The sequence below is a fragment of the Elephantulus edwardii genome, unplaced genomic scaffold (assembly GCF_000299155.1).
Source record: "Elephantulus edwardii isolate Elephantulus edwardi_28Jun2011 unplaced genomic scaffold, EleEdw1.0 scaffold00008, whole genome shotgun sequence".
Lineage (NCBI taxonomy): Eukaryota > Metazoa > Chordata > Mammalia > Macroscelidea > Macroscelididae > Elephantulus > Elephantulus edwardii.
Window position 1 is genome coordinate 36,013,572 of NW_006399758.1, and position 9,836 is coordinate 36,023,407.

General features: G+C 38.6%; 1 protein-coding gene across 1 annotated transcript in view; it reads right to left on the minus strand.

Annotated features, from left to right (window-relative positions):
* The window catches only part of MMP16 (matrix metallopeptidase 16 (membrane-inserted)), a 380,069-nt gene that overhangs the window by 231,623 nt on the left and 138,610 nt on the right, over positions 1–9,836 (minus strand). The window lies entirely within an intron of this gene.

Below are 9,836 nucleotides of genomic sequence, written 5' to 3' on the forward strand. Positions count from 1 at the left end.
AATACTTTTAATCTCATGTGACTGATGTAGTTTGAAACTTCCTCAAAGTTATAAGAAGCCCTCATATCAGTTGTCAAAGCATTAGGCTGCTTACCAAAAGCTTGGTGGTTTGTATCCCCTGGTCACTTCATGTTAGAAAGAAAAGGTGTTCCTTTCCCATAAAGATTTATAATTTTGGATATCCTATGGACAGTTTTTATTCTATTTTACAGGGTAACTAAATCAGAATAAACTCAGTGACCATGGGTTTGATTTTCTTTTTTCCTCTTCAGGGATACTTTATAAGTAATTTTTATTTACATATACATGACATTAAACTTAACACTCTCACTTGTAAAAGACTACACTGTGGGTGGCATTATAAAATAGTACAATCACTCTGGAAGGCAATTTAGTGTTTCCTCAAAAAGCTGAACCCAGAAATTCCATATGACCCAGCTATTCTACTCCTTGGAATATACACTGAGAAAATTAGAAATGAGGCACAGAGATTTGTACACCAATATTCATAGCAGTGTTATTCGTCATCTCAAGAACATGGAAACAGCCCAAATGTCCAACCATAGTTGAATGGACGAGAAATTGTGGTACGTTCACACAATGGAATGCTACACAGCACGCAGAAGCAATGATTTTGAAAATCACTACCTAACTTAAAGGGACTGGAAAGCATTATATTAAGTGAACTAACTCAGTCCTGAAAGGACAAATACAGTAAAAAATCCTTATTGCCGAAATAGAACAGTAACTAATAAAATATGTCTGAGGATTGGGGTGGGGGTGTGTGTGGAAGTAGAGGGGTGAGGATGGTAGTGTGTGTGTTTGTGTGTGTGTGTAACCAGAGGGTCACACAATTTGATGGGGGAGGGAGGCGTAGGTAAAGGAAATGGGAATGATCTGGTGTGAAAAACAATGTATAAGAACTTTGTAAGTGCTTTCTACCAAGATGGCGCCGAAAGCGAAGAAGGAAGCCCCTGCCCCTCCCAAAACTGAAGCCAAGGCAAAGGCATTAAAGGCCAAGAAAGCAGTCCTGAAGGGCGTCCACAGCCAAAAAAAACCACAAGATCTGCACGTCACCCACCTTCCGGTGGCCTAAGATGTTGAGACTCTGAAGTCAGCCCAGATAGTCCCAGAAGAGCTTCCCCAGGAGAAATAAGTTTGACCACTATGCCATCATCAAATTTCCCCTGACCACTGAGTCAGCCATGAAGAAGATAGAAGATAAAAACACAATTGTGTTCATTATGGATGTCAAGGCGAACAAGCACCAAATTAAACAAGCTGTAAAGAAGCTCTATAACATTGATGCAGGCAAGGTCAACACTTTGTTTAGGCGTTATGGAGAGAAGAAGGAAGGCCTATGTTCGACTTGCTCCTGACTATGATGCTTTGGATGTTGCCAACAAAATTAGGATCATCTAAACTGAGTCCAGCTGGCTAATTCTACATAATTCTCACAAAAGAAAAATAAAAAGAACTTTGTAAGCAAACTAGTATAAAATAATTTATTTTATAAAAAGAGAAAAGAAAAACAAAAAATAGAGGCAAGCTATTGATAAAGATTTCTTTAGATTAAAATTTATGAATATGTAAAGAAATAGCCTGCATGTCTTATCAGAAAGCAGTCATTAAGTAAACTACAGCACACTCTTACTGGATTTTTGTGTTGTGTTGGATAACACTGAGTTAATTAGTTAGATGAGTAACTGTCCCAGGTCACAGTATTTTTATTTGCAAAATGAGTATATAAGGATAATATCTCTCCCCTAAAAGGTATTGCGAAATTAAGGAATACACTTGTTAATATCCAACACAGAGAAATAGGTCAATAAAGCTTATTTCAATATTTTACTTGAAATATCTATACTACCATTGCTAAAACAGTTACAAAATTTCCTTTATGGCCATGATGGCTTTGAGCCAAGAAACTTGAATCGATAAATACAGCCTAAGAAGATTCTTTAGTGACTCACTAGAGTAATGGATTGTATAAACACAAAGTGGAGTCATTATTTGCCCCAATATGAGCACACAGTTATTAATTCTTTAGTCAATAATTCCAGTGACTGCAGCAATTCATTTGATCAGCTTAAGATTTATATTATCTCTTGAATCTAAAAATAGAATCTAAAATTATCTAGGCTCTTTTTCCTTAAAATCTGTAAAACCAGGATAATGACACCCATAACTTTAAGTTTGCTCTGATAATTAAAAATATAAGACAATTCTAGACAACACATGGCACAGGACAAGTCTCATCTAAGTCATAAAAGCTCAGAAGAGCCATAAAAAGAAACAGGAGGGCTCCTTGAGAAACTAGTTTATATTCAACTCAACAGCTGAACTCACTGCTGTCAAGTTGGAACAAATTCTTAGCTGATCCTTCAGTGGTTTTCTGAGACTATCCGTCAGATAGGAGAAGATTGCCTATCTTTCTTCTATGGAGCTGTTGCTAGATTCAAACCACCAGAGAGGAGTTACGTTTGGTTTACCAGTGTAACTCTCTACTTCCTAGACCACCAGCGTTCCCTGGCTTATGTTCAAGGTGTCCGAATCTTCAACAGCTTAACTAATGTCTCTGAAAATATCTTTGACTGGTTCCCTTTCTTTTTCATTTAGAAAGACAAATAGAACAAAAATTATTAAATATTTTCTTTAAAAATACTTGAAAGAAGGGGGAAAGTTCTGTACTAGGACATAACCACTTAAAAGCATTTCCTCAAAAAAAAGCATTTCCTCAAATTATTTCTAAATATCATTAGTACATATATGGTAAATCCTATAAATGCCTCAAAATAGCTACACTCACTGTAAGCTAGCTGAGTTCTCATTGGAAATATTTTTCTGTTACTTTCTCAGAATGAGAGCAATTCGACCCTTTCTATTGTTTTAGCCATGTTTGCAGAGCTCAATACACATCAGGTAGTTTTTCCCTTAAACTAAGTTTGCATATTTTTAGCATTTTCCATCAGCCTTTGTAATTCTTTACTACCTATTGGGAATTACTCATATAAAATAACTTAGCTGTTCCCCCATATCTTTAGGGGAAGACATCCAGTTTTGCCACTACCAGAACTTAGTAGCCTAGCTTCTGCCTCGTCATTAAGTGTTTTATCCCAAAAATGAAAACTCACAGTCCACTCTAGGTCAATATTTCAATCTGCCTGCAAAAATAAACCTTAAGGTACATTTACCTCTCAGAGAAAACGTCCAACAATATATATATATATGCGTTAAAAATATTACATTCTGAATCATTTTAATAAAACCACTAAATTATCAGAATTCTAATATGACATGGTGTTACGTGATGGTGAGGTGTTTCCAGAGGTCATCCTATGTTACTTCATGAGCCTTTCATCTACGAGGATCAGAGTTAACCTAAGGGCAAGTAAAGAAGTGCTTTCTATCAGGAATGTAGGCCTTGATGGAAAGTTAATGCAAATTTGCACTTCTGAAATAGCTTTCATCTCCAATTTCAAAGTGGTTTAGTAAGAGACTACGTTTTATTGCTTTAACTGAATTGGCATGCACGTATATTACATAGAACGAGCCACCTTACAGATAGCAAACCCAGCCACTATCCAGTACACTAACTGTTGATCTGAAAAGGGCACTTTCTGCTCTAGTAAGAGTAGTCAAATGGTTTCCAAATTGAACAGAACCGTATTTACCACTGCACAGTTAACGGATTAGCCACACACTTGTTGAGTTCTCATCAGTATATATTAAATAATATTTTAAAAATATTTCTCAACACAAATGTCCCCACACCACTACAGAGTTCTAAGTAGACTGATCTGTTGAGGGTTTCTGTGATATGACACTCTTTACAGAAACACAGTGCCTCAGTATGTTCTAGTTTCTATATATTTCCTACAGTTGTAAGGGAAAGGACTCTTGATCCTTAAATAAATACTGCTTAAAATAGAAGACTACTTTACAAATACACTTTACCTGGCAAGCCAGTCAAAGCAAGCCAGCAACACTTTTGTGTGTGTGTGTGTGTGTATGTTAGAAAAATCAAGTAAACATTGCCAACATAAAAAGCAAATGGAGCTTCAAGGAAAGTTGTCTTTTTTTTTTTAGACTACATAAAGCCACCAGTTAAGAGAAGCTTTTTTTTGTTTTGTTTTTTGTGAGATTATCAATCTACCTAGAGAAACAAAGCATCCGCATAAGTGAAACAACTTAAGCAGCAGCAGAGCTGAATCAAGCGATGGCCAGCTATGTGATAAAGCATGTATGGGGAAATCTAACTGTCGAATTTAGGTGATGGATATATAGGTTCTCACTGTAAATATTTTTCAGCTTTCTTCTCTTTTTAAAATGTTTATAATAAATGCACAAATACACATGAAGAAAAAAAGAAGCAGAGCTCAGCACCAGCCAATAGTACATGTTGTTGGGTTCTGTAGGGAGCTCTGGTGTCACAGTTACTAAGAGGATGTGCCACTAACCAAAGGCTAGGCTACTCTGGTGGTTCGAATCCACCCGTTGTACCAAGGCAGGAAGAGAAGCAATCTCCTCCCAGGCAATTTATGGCCTCTGAAAACCCATTGGAGTGTCAGTTGCAACTAGATGGCAATGAAAGATGACAGTATGTTCCCTGAAGTGGGCTCCAATTCATAGAGATCCCATGCATGGCAGAACAAAATCCTGTACTCCCTTCCCAATATAGACACACTGTGGGTCATAAGACTTAAAGGATGCATAAAGGTACTCCAGCTAAAGGAAAGGGAGCTTTCCAGCAAACAGGAAAATCTGAGCCCCTTCCACTGCTTAGATCTTTGTCGTGGTGCAAATGTAATCTATTCACTGCCTGGATTTCCAAGATAGTACCTTATTTTCACAATCTTAGTTTCTTCCCTCAACGATCTAAACTATACAGCATTTACAGAGTAGACTCTAAGTCAGACTATGGTGTAGGTATAAGAGGAAGTCTCTGAAAAGTCTCAGAAGAAAACTCCGAAGGCAACAGGATCCGGCTCTGAACCCGAGCTCTTACCTTAGGCCACTTCACTTTAAAGTTATATCTGATCCAAATCACAGTATTTTCAGTTACTTGCTATACAACTGAAAGTTAGACAATGGATAAGAATGACAGAAGATGACTTGATTTCTTTGAGTTGGTATTGGAGAGGTGAACTGAATATTTCATGAATTGACAAAAGAACAAACATATATCTTGGAGAAAGTGCAACCACAGTGCTCCTTAGAGGTAAGGATAGTGAAATTTTGTCTAACTTACTCTGGGCATGTGGTTAGGAGGGGCAAATCTCTGGGAGAAGATGCCATGCTTGGAAAGGTGGAGGGTCAGTGAAAGAAAAGAAGATCCTCAACATGATAAATTGACACGGTGACTGTAAAAATAGGCTCAGATGCTGAGGCTAACGCAGGATGGAGCTGTTGTGCTGTGTACCATGCCGCTGGAACGACCCCTAACTAACCCTCCAGCAGTTTTCAGGGGCAGTTAACCTCACTGAATGATATCAGCCCAGGTTGGGTTCATATAACTAGTAAGTAATCAACTGCATCCAACAGTGACAATTTCTACCATTCCCTAAGTGACATGGAGGGAGTTCTGGCAGCACAGTCTTCGGGGAGTTGCTCTGTTCACCCAAATGAATCCACTCAGTGACTTCACAGGAGAAATTTAGGCAATCTCTTTCTGTGTGACTTACAGCTTGGAAATCCAGTAGAGGGATGGCTATGAATCAGTTCTGACTCGAGAGTAATGAGTATACTGACTTGGGACAGCTTAATGGCTCTACATTTTTAGAGCCATTAAGCTATTGCGATAAAGATTATTAGGGAACTCTTTTGGCCGAGTGGGCAAGGACTTATACTATCAACCCAAAGGCATGTGGTTGGAAGTCACCAGTTTTTCTGTGGCTGAAAGATGGGCAATCTTATCCTGTGTGATTTTGAGCTTCTGAAAACCCACTGGAGGGCCAGTTATGAGTCAGGTCTGACCCGATATCAATGATTTAGTAGTTACGAGAGTCAAATATGTGTTTTTTAAACTTTTATATTAGTTTGCTTACAAAGTTCATATACATTGTGATTCACACTACCTTTAATTCCCACTGTGTTTCATGCAATCATTCCCATTTATTATGTTTAAGCTATATTCACCAGTACCCTGTCTTTCCAGCTCCCAGATGAATCTTTCCCATTTCTTTTACCTCCCTGCCCCACCCATCGCCATCCATCCACCAAATTGTATGACCCTATGATTTCCCCTCTGTTCTTCCCCTCCCCCCTTGGATCTTCATAAATATCAAGCATAAGGGTCATTAATAAGACATTCTCTCCACCCCCGTCCCCACAATAAAAGGTCTTTAAAACTGCTGACACCTAGATTAGACATCCAAGCCCTTTACCTTCATGCCTCTCATTGATGCCTCTGAAATGTGGTCTTTGACTACTAAATATTCCATGGACTGCCAAATGAAAAAACGACTCTGTCTTGGAGAAAGTATGACCAGGAGGCAAGTGCTGGTTGGAGGCAAAGACGGTGAAGCTTCATCTCACACAACACTTTGGGTCTGCTGTTAGACGGGGTCAGTCATTGATGACAAAGAACCTGCTAGTCAAGGTGGAGGCACAGCTTAAGGGAGGAACAGCCTCCACAAGATGGTTTGAAATGTGGCTTTAACAATGCGCTCAAGTATATTGGAAATGGCAAAGACAGGGCACAAGACAGGGCAGGTCCCCATGAGTCACAATCAACTCAAAGGCAGATAATAACTGCAAACTACCCCTTGACAATTTGTATTCTAGTCAAACCAGATGATATGGCCAAATCTACATTCTCCCAACAACTTGGTGTTTCTTTGTTTCTGGTATTTTCTTAAATCAGCACCAAACAACTTCCTCGCCCACATTCAAGGAGCCCTGAATGATGGTGACATGAATAAGCATTTGGCCATCAACTTAAAGGTCATCAATTTGAACTCTGCAATTGCCTCCAACTTGACAAAAATAGGCAATATGTTCTGGAAAGATTTCAGCCCTCCAGGGTCTCTATTCATCGCAGCAGTCTCAATAACAATGGGGGGAAGGGTGTGGGGTGTTTGGTTTTGTTTATTCTACACTTGCCTATCAATTCCTTGATGGTCAAAGTGCTCCCTTTGATATGAGATGACAGTGATCACCAACCCGAAATACTGTCTGCTTTCCAGTTCTCAGAAATGCATGATCCACTGCTGATGCTGAGTTTCTTAGCGTCAGAAATCAAGCTTTTCTTATCTTTCAGCAACCAGAGCCACCTGTATGTTATCTGCTCAAAGCAAAATAAAAATAAATGCTGAATGGGTGATGAATGAGACAGATTCAACAAGTGGCTTTTGGGAACAAAACTAACTGGTCTTTAATGTGGGAACTTCATGTAAAAGAAAGCTTACTCACATTTGAAGAAAAAAAAAACACCTCATGCACAGGAGGCAGAAGCACACGGCTTTCATAATTTTATTCAATCATTTTACTTGAAAGAACCCCAACGTGGGTGTTAAATCTAGTTACTGAATAATGATGATTCAATTTTGTGGCCAAAAATGCAAACTGACATATGTTATGTACAACTTCAAGGACCTAGGTCTCCCCTCTATTGAAGAGTACAATTCAATTAAAGATAAAATGGAAACCAGCAATGAAAGATTAAATCAGTGTTTTTATGAAGTACATGCTTTAATAAATCTCTCAGAAACACAAATTTATGCTCATTTGTGTTTCTGAGACAGGGGTAAAGAATCTTACATCACATACCCTCAATAAAACAACACAAAGTTGAATTTTTGCTCATATTACTAGAAGGCAGATAGAAAACTTCCAAACTTATTCAATTAAATAAGTTTAATCATCTGAATCTTCCATCTTGGAGACCTAATTTCACCTCAAATCAAAGCTAGATGTGTGGATCCATTACAAAGCTAAGTTGTAGTTTTTATGGTTTCTTAAGTGTTTAAGGTAAAGTGTGTTTGTTGTTGTTGATCATTTAGTGGGAACCTGTTTGTTGTCGTTGATCATTTAGTGGGAACCTATCGATAGCTGACCCGCCAACAGGTTTTCAAAGGAGGTAAATCACACGGAAGGATGCTAATTATCCTTCTCCCACCAAACAAGTGGGAGATTTGAACGCAGTGCCTTTGAGACTGCAACTCAGCTTCTTACCACCAGGCTAGGTAATGATATGGTATGATTCAAATCAAATGAAAGCTCCCTTGGTCATCTCCAGCCATTGCTGCAACAATCTGAGATTTAGAAACAAAGGCTGCAGTGTTCCATGTGCCTCTCCAAGCAAGTATTTTTAAACTCCTGCTCTCTGATTTAATCATTTATCTAACATTTTATCCTCAATTCCTCTTTAACTGCAGCTGATCTTTTGTTTATTTCAACAGAAAGCAGGGCAAATATAGCTGTTTCAGGGTAAGGCTCTGACCTTTACTTACAGACACAATTAGAGCTGGTGACTCAGTACAGGGACCCCTCCAATAAAGACAGGCAGTGAGGAAAGGTCATCAGGCTAATGGAGGAAAGGTGCTAAGTGGCCTTTCAAACTCCAAAGCAACTACTGCCTTTTGTTCCATTTACTCCTTCATTGTCTAAAGGTCACTCGGAAAAGGGGCACAGGAAGTTGACAGCTCAGTCAAATTAATATTTGAGGGTAAACAAAGTTCAAAACCCTGGAGCATGTATTCTTAACCTGTGGTCCCAGGATGGGCTTCAGAAAGCCCATGAACTTCCTTGAACTCTACGAAAAATTCTCTTTTCGTAGATTTATTATATTCATATGCTTCTTGTCTTCCTTGTTGCAGAGATATCAAAGCTCTATCAACTTCTTGAATAAAATGTAGTATCAACCAACGTAAAGATCCAAGGTAGAGCTTCAAAGTAGCATGCATTCCCTCTGTAATCTCTCAGACAGAAATCAACCAGAAAAGAGAGGTTTTGGGGTTTTTTTTTGGGGGGCGGATTTTCTCCCCCCCGGAAATGTGAGTATGTATGTGTGTGTGTGTGTGTGTGTGTGTGTGTGTGTATACATACACACACAAGCTTTGCGATTTCAATTGATGACTCTAACATTTCAGATCAGTGATAGAATTTATGCTTTGGGAGATCTAGATGAATTTAGGTCATAGTCTTTAGAGAGTGCTGATATGAACCTAAAGGTCATACCTCTTTGGTGGTGTGGATCCACCAGCAGTTTCATGGGAGAAAATTAGGCCATTCATTCCCATGCAAGTTATAGTATTAGAAACCCAGTAGAGGGGCTGACTCAACAGAAATGAGATTTTTTTTTTTTTTAGTCTGAGCCACTAACATGTTTAAAGTAAAGGTCTGTCTGCAGAGGATTCGTGTTACTAGGATGCTGCAGATGTTTCATCAGAGCTTTCAGACTCAGGCCAACTAGGGAGAAAAGTCTCTTGACAGACTTTGAAGTCAGTCAATGAAAGTCCTATAGATCCCCATAGTCTGATCAGCAATGCACTGTCAATAGGAGGTTCCATTGTCCCTGGGTTGTTATGAGCCAGAGACAAATGTCATCTAATAAGAAGAATAATATCTTCGTGGAGATCTGTAAATACTTAGAAATTTGAACATACTGGGGATACAAAATCTTACATCAATCTTTCTTCTGTAAATTTGATATAACTTTAACCTCCAATCTGTGCAGATGTCTGAAGGTATTTGTGGTATATTCTGGATATAGGATGTTAAAGAAGTAAATTACATGTACGTGATTCGTACAATAAAAGGAAGTATTAAAACACAATCATATTGATAATGAAGTTCAAGCTGCTTTGAAGGAAATAGCAAAAAATAAGGCCACC